The following is a 6,502-nucleotide window of genomic DNA, read 5'->3' on the forward strand; positions in this document are numbered from 1 at the left end:
ATTTTTTTGTCAAGAACTTGTTAGAACTAATATTTTCTTTGACCAATTCATCAATTTCTTCTATTGTATCTTTTACACCTGAGAGTCTTTCTTTCATGTCTTGTATTCTGTTGGTGTTTTTTGAGTCTGTAGTTCCTGTACGTTTACTTAGGTTTCCCATCTCCAGGATTTCCTCATTTTGTGTTTTGTTTACTGCTTCTATTTCCATTTTCAGTTCTTGAACAGTCTTATTCATTTCCTTCACCTGTTTGTTTCCCCACCTCCTTGGGTTTCTTTAAAGGATTTATTCATTTCCTCCCATTAATTTGTTTGTGTTTTCCCAGATTTAAGGGATTTATTTATTTCCTCCTTAAGGACATCTATCATCTTTGTAAGTTGGTTTTAAGGTCGTTTTCTTGTGCTTCGGCTGTGTTAGAATATTTCAGGGCTGCTGTAGTAGGACAGCTGGACTCTGGTGGTGCAGTATAGCCCTGGATGTTGTTCATTGTGTTTTTACAAAGGTGTCTAGGTTTCTTATGAATATGGGTCTTGGAGCCAAATTCTGATTTTGTTTTTGTTGGATGGGTGTTTTGTTCCTTGACTACTGTTTCCTCTTTGGTCTTCTGGTCTTTGTGGTCTGTATTTCTGGTCCAGCAGGGAATCTCAGTCAGAATTCGAGTCTGGATTTCTGGTAGCTGGTGTAGCCTGTGGTCCAACAGAGTATCTCTGTTGTTCTGACTGGTGTAGCCTGCACTTGAGGAGAAAATATCCTGCCATGTATGGGTAGAGTCATGTCAACCGGGATAGGCCATGTTGGCTTGGGTCTTTAGGCTCTAAACCCAAGGAGTGGGAGGGTTCAGGCAGGGCTTGTACCTGTTCTTGCTGGTATAAACAGCATCTGCCGGAGGCATGGCGGCATGGGTAGCCCTGGGGCACAGAAACAGATGTCTGTGGCGTGAGACTTTGGGATCGGAACCAAGGCCTTGGGAAGGTTCCAAGTACAGGTGGGGCTCTTACCTTTTCTGACTGGAGTGGCCCGCACCTGAACAGTGGATGTCCACCTGTGTAGGAACAAGCATACTGAAGAGGGGTCAGGTGGGTGGGGGGAGCTGGAGGGTGAGTGTCAGCAGCTTGGGTGTTTGGGCTCCAAATCAAGGGACTGGGCAGGTTCTGAGGGCAATGGGGCTGGGGGGTCTTACCTGTTCTGATTGGCCTAATTGCCTTTCCTTCTTTTTTACTTACCAATAGTAATTGCTTTCAAAGGGAAAATAATCCTAAGAGATTTGTTGTTATTAAGGTTTGAAGAACATCCGTACGTCCTCTTTTTGTCACATTGCCTCGAGCACTTTGTAAATAGTTGTACTTGTTATGTTTTTTAATCAAATGGATAGGTTACAATTTTGGAAGGAGTACTATCTAACAGTTCAGCATAAATATAAAAGAATCAGCATAAAAGTAAAACCTTTATATTGTTTGTTAACTTGCAGTCTATTAAATGAGCAATGTCAGTGGAATTGATAATATTTAGGTGTGAAGACGTCTGCTATGCATATTTTGGTAAGGTCAAAGCAGATTCTCTGTAAGAAATTTTTATCACATTTTTTTCAAATACATTTCAAGCATTTTATTAAATCCATTATTTATTAATTTCTATGCATTTGAAGAGACAATAAAAAAGCAAAATATTTGCTTTGGAGGATTCCAGACATTTTTAGTGATAAAAAAATCTACAATAAGGTACAGAAATAGCTATAGCAAAGTATACATATGCCGTAGCTGACTATGTGGTTAAGAAACAATGAAGTTAAATGAATTCAGCTACCTGGAAGCATCAATACCAGGCTGACTTTGAGTGGAAATCAGATAGATCCACTAGCCTCAAGAGAAAATACAAAATCATGATAGTCAAACAAGCCACTATCAAATAGAATATTGCTATTGCATGAACACACAGCAGCAATGGATATCTGCACAATACTGGGTCTTTCAACATTCTGCCAGAAACTGAAGAGATACTCACAAGATCTGGTCCTACTACTTCCTGGGGAGCTATTGAGTGTTAATGGTTCCCTTGAGAGGAGGTGCATCATTCCCAGTGACTTGGGTCCATGAACTATGGCTAGAGAAAGGGGGAATGAAGAAAAGACAGACACACAGACTCATGTAGAGTGAAGCTGGGATTAGATGGAGTTTTCTAAAGCTGCTGTCTGAACTTGTTTGTTAGATCCAACACAGGTCTAGTCTCAGTAAGAGGACTCTGTAGGGAAGCAGTCTTAGTTTGTCAACATTCAGAAGAAATCAGTCTTTAGTCTTTTGAAACTTTGATGAGTCCTTCATAAACACTCATGTTCAGACTCTAGAGGAAAGCTTGCCATTTTCTTGACCCTGACCAACATGGGCAACAGCTTTTCCAATTTCACATGGGCCAAATGGCCTTGGAATCCTAAACATGTCATGCCCACATGAACATACATATTCACTCAGGACATCACTCACTTGGAGCTTCCTCTGCATGCTACAATGGGGAAGGTCATTTTCTTCAATGAAATAGACATTGGGGAACTTATTGTGAAGAAGGGGTTTAGAGGGAACTGAAGGCGTTTAACAGAAGATAATGGGGTGAACATAATCACATATAACTGTATGAAAATTATTTAAAAAGAAAATAATTCAAGTATTTCATGTTCTACATGATCTGAATTTAGACTAATAAAACGTGGATGGTGTTTTTTTGAAGGTGTCAAACTTAGGAAACATATATCAGAGAGTGAGAAGTGTGGGAAGACTCTGAGTAAAAGGAGGAGGTACAATTGTCAGTGACACAAGTAAAAATGGCATGAATTGCAGGGCATGTGTTGGGAAGAATATTGTAAAACATTCAACTTATGATGGTATTTCACAATGAAACAGTGCTGTCATTTATAAATAAATAAAATTCATGCACTTATGAGATAATTCAGTTATTAAAGTGTTTGCCTTCAAAGTATGCGGCTCTGGTTTGCTTCCCAAGAAACCATGTTTGTTTATTTGTTTGTTTTTAAGGCAGGAGTGGTGGAAACATTTGTAATCATAACTGAGAGCAGAAACAGGACATTAGGCTTCTTGTCAGTCAGTGTAGACTAGCAGGTGATTTCTAGGCAAATAGAACACCTGGTATCAAATATAAGGTGGATGACTCCTGAAGAAAGACACCTGTTATTTTCTTCTGGCTTCTACATGCACACCACACACACACAAACACACACACACACACACACACACACACAAACACACACACACACACACATACACACACACACACACAATTGAAAACAAATCTTTAAAAAGATGAATGCATTTTAATTTACATAATAAAGATGCATTCTGAAACATACTCATATTTGTGGTCACCCATTCCCAGAAGATGTTAGATGGAAATAAGCTGAATATCTGTACTATTGTATTAGGTCTCTATGTCTGTAACTGTTCTTCTAATTTTTCTTGGGCTATTTTCCTTTTGTTTGTTTGTTATATCCTATTCCAATGTGATAATTTTTGTTCTACTTTGTTTTATTATTATCCCTTAGAAGTGTGTTAGCTTTCTAAGGAGAGACAGAAAGGGAATGAATCCAATAGGGGTAGGAGGTGGGAAGGAATTGGGAGGAGTCGAGGAAGGGAAAACCATAATCATGGTATATTATATGAGAAAAAAAACATGTTTTAACAAAAGGAAAAATTAAAATAATTAGTTGAATACTAATATTCATCTTTCTATTTAAGAAGTATGCATATATAAACAAGTAGTCTCTTTAATTTCAACTTCTTTTCACAAATTCTCCATTCTACCTTCTCAAAGGAATGACTGATATCTATGTTACTATTAATTGGCTAATGATATGAAATAAAATTTAATAAAAAATGATATTGGAACTGTTACTGAAAGTAGTAACATTTTATTGCTTAAAATAGAAATTTTAGTTCATGTGTTTCCATTCGTTTGGCTATTTGTCCCTGTGCTTTATCCAACCTTGGTCTCAACAATTCTTGCTCATATAAACCCTCCTCTTTCTCACTAATTGGACTCCCAGAGCTCCACCCGGGGCCTAGCCATGGATCTCTGCATCCAGATCCCTCAGTCGTTGGATGGGGTTTCTAGCACGACAATTAGGGTGTTTGGCCATCCCATCACCAGAGTAGGTCAGTTCGGGCTGTCTCTCGACCATTGCCAGCAGTCTGTTGTGGTGGTATCTTTGTGGATTTCTGTGGGCCTCTCTAGCACCAATGGCTGAGGGGCCCCAACTGGATCAGGCCCTCTGAATGGGTGAGACAGTTGATTGGCTTGATCTGTTTGGGAGGCATCCAGGCAGTGGGACCGGGTCCTGTGCTCATTGCATGAGTTGGCTGTTTGAAACCTGGGGCCTATGCAAGGTCGCTTGGCTCGGCCTGGGAGGAGGGGACTGGACCTGCCTGGACTGAGTCTACCAGGTTGATCTCAGTCCGCAGTGGAGGCTTTGCTCTGGAGGAGGTGGGAATAGGGGTGGGCTGGGGGGAAGGTGAGGGGGCGGGAGGGGGGAGAACAAGGGAATCCGTGGCTGATATGTAGAACTGAACTGTATTGCAAAATTAAAAAAAAAAAAAAATAGAAATTTTAAACCTCCAAAATTAAAGTATATTTTAATTTGTATGTTATGCAAAGTAAATATTGAAAAATCAAGATATTTTCTGTGAAAGAAATACTACAACTTTAGTAAAAAGTATCACTAATTTCATGGAATAAATTTGGTTTTTTTTATATTTACTCTGTGTGTGTGTGTGTGTGTGTGTGTGTGTGTGTGTGTGTGTGTGTGTGCGCGCGCGTGCATGATGTAAGGGTCCTAGGATAACTTGAATGAGTCACTTTGTTCCTCTACGTTCACCCTGCGGATTCTGGGGTTATCAGGTCATCAGACATGATGGCAGGCGTCTTCACCTACAGTCCCACCTAGCCAGTCTCGAATCATTTCTTCTTTAATTTAAAAATAATTAAAGAAAAAGTTTAATTCACATGTCATTTTGCAATCTTACTTTCATTTGCCATTATATACTAAAAGTCTTCTGTCCCATTAGATATTTCTTAAAGAAATGATTTTCAGTAACTTCCTAATACTCTGTTTTATTTATTGAAAAATGGATTTGAGTCATCTCCAAACTGAGTTCACAAAGTCCTTTCCTCAGCACAGGGGAAACCTGAGGCATTGATTTGTGGACACCTTGGTTCTGCCACAGCACAGCAGGTTTCTGATGACTTTAATATAACAAACAGCTAAGTTGGAAGAGAGAGTTTTTGTTTGCTGGAATTCTTCCTCAGGACATATAAGTGACTGTAGCCACTGGAAGGCTTGAGCTATTTTCCTTATTAGTGTAATCATAGTCGATTCATATAACTCCCTACTCTTTTGATTTTAAATCTAGACGATTTTGTAACTACTTAAGAGTATTTATTCAATACAACTACAATATGGTATTTCATAGGTGGGCATTTCCAACTCAAATTCCTGTGGATTAATTTAGATAATTATTATTTTGTTAAATTTTTTTATAAAAATACTAAATATGATTTTATTTATTATTTTAGATATCATTTATTGTTTATTTATTTGTTTATTTATTTATTGACATAGGGTCACTTGTAGTTTACAATGGCTTTGAACTCAATATGTAGCTAAGAACAACCTTGAACTCTGATCCTCTTGCCTTCTACCAGAATTCTGGGATTATGAGTTGTCTTATTTAGGGATTCCATTGCTGTGAAGAAACACCATGACCATGGCAACTCTTATAAATGGAAATGTTTAATTGGGTGGTTCGCTTATAGTTTAGAGGTTCAATCCATTATCCTCATGGTGGTAAATGGTGATGTGCAGGTCAGCATGGTACTGGAGAAGCAGCTGAGAGTTCCATGGCTTGTACAGGTAACAGTAAGTGAACTGTCTCATGAGGTGCGGCTTGAACACATATGAGACCTCAAAGCTGACCTCCACAGTGACACACTTTTTACAACAAGACCACACTTACTCCAACAAAGCCATACTTCCTAACAGTGCCACTCCTTTTGGGGGACATTTTCTTTTAAACTAACACATGAGTGTATACCACCACACCATTTATACAGTGTTGGATATACTATCAAAGTCCATGCATTCAAGATAACCACTCTACCAACTGAGGTAGAACTCAATCCCTCCTTTTATTTAAAAATACAAATTCCTACATATATCCTCCAAATATCACCCACTGTCTGGGAGAAAACATAAAAGTATCTACCATGCCTTTAAAGTTTACTACCTTTACAGATATTGTATAAAATTGTCTATATTGCTAACATTTGGTCTTCTTTAATCCTCTAATGTTTGCAAAGACGAGAATATTTGATCCTTATTTCATTGGAAATGTAATCTTGAAAACACATGTCATGCCATACACTTCTTCAAATGCCCATTTCCCTGGGAGGGTCTGATATGTGCAATGGCCAGTAGCAGTATATAAAGACACAGCCAAAGCCTAG

The sequence above is a fragment of the Peromyscus californicus genome, unplaced genomic scaffold (assembly GCF_007827085.1).
Source record: "Peromyscus californicus insignis strain IS unplaced genomic scaffold, ASM782708v3 Scaffold_9__1_contigs__length_137607984, whole genome shotgun sequence".
In the NCBI taxonomy this organism is placed as follows: domain Eukaryota; kingdom Metazoa; phylum Chordata; class Mammalia; order Rodentia; family Cricetidae; genus Peromyscus; species Peromyscus californicus.